Genomic DNA, 560 nt, shown 5'->3' with positions numbered 1-560 from the left:
CCGGGAAGCGGGTGCATGCCGTGTGGATCGCACTCGCACGTTCCTCTGCCGCTCCTTGTCCCGCTGAGCCGGCTGGAGCCGCTCCCCGACTTCCCACACCCGGAGCATCGGGCTGCGGGAGCTCGTTCAGGACAAAACCTCCACAGGGAGTTTAGGGACACAAGCGGCGCCGAGAACCGGAGGGTTTCAGATGAGCAAGGAGAGCAGAGGGGACGGCAAGGGATGAGCGATCCTGGTACTTCGGCTTCCCTCCCGCGCTTTCCTGTCCCCTCGGGGAGGCTTTTGGCAGGTCAGTGATGCCGATTCGGAAAACGCCGCCCGCAACCGGCGCCTTCTGAGCGCGACCTACACACATTTCTGGAAGCAAAACTAACGCTCCGGAGCAGCCTTGCCCACCCCGTACCTGAGCGGGACCTGGCAGTCCTCCTCGACGGGTATGCCCGGCAGGCCTCTGGCAGCCCGCTCCGCTGACAAGCGGCGGATGCTACAGAATTTTACTCGGTGCCTCGGGCGGTTAATGACAATCTCTGGGTTTTCGCCGGCTCGGCTCCTTAAGGCCT

The sequence above is a fragment of the Buceros rhinoceros genome, unplaced genomic scaffold (assembly GCF_000710305.1).
Source record: "Buceros rhinoceros silvestris isolate BGI_N320 unplaced genomic scaffold, ASM71030v1 scaffold21751, whole genome shotgun sequence".
Classification (NCBI taxonomy): domain Eukaryota; kingdom Metazoa; phylum Chordata; class Aves; order Bucerotiformes; family Bucerotidae; genus Buceros; species Buceros rhinoceros.
The sequence above is the reverse complement of the archived record's forward strand: the minus strand, read 5'-3'. Positions refer to the sequence as shown.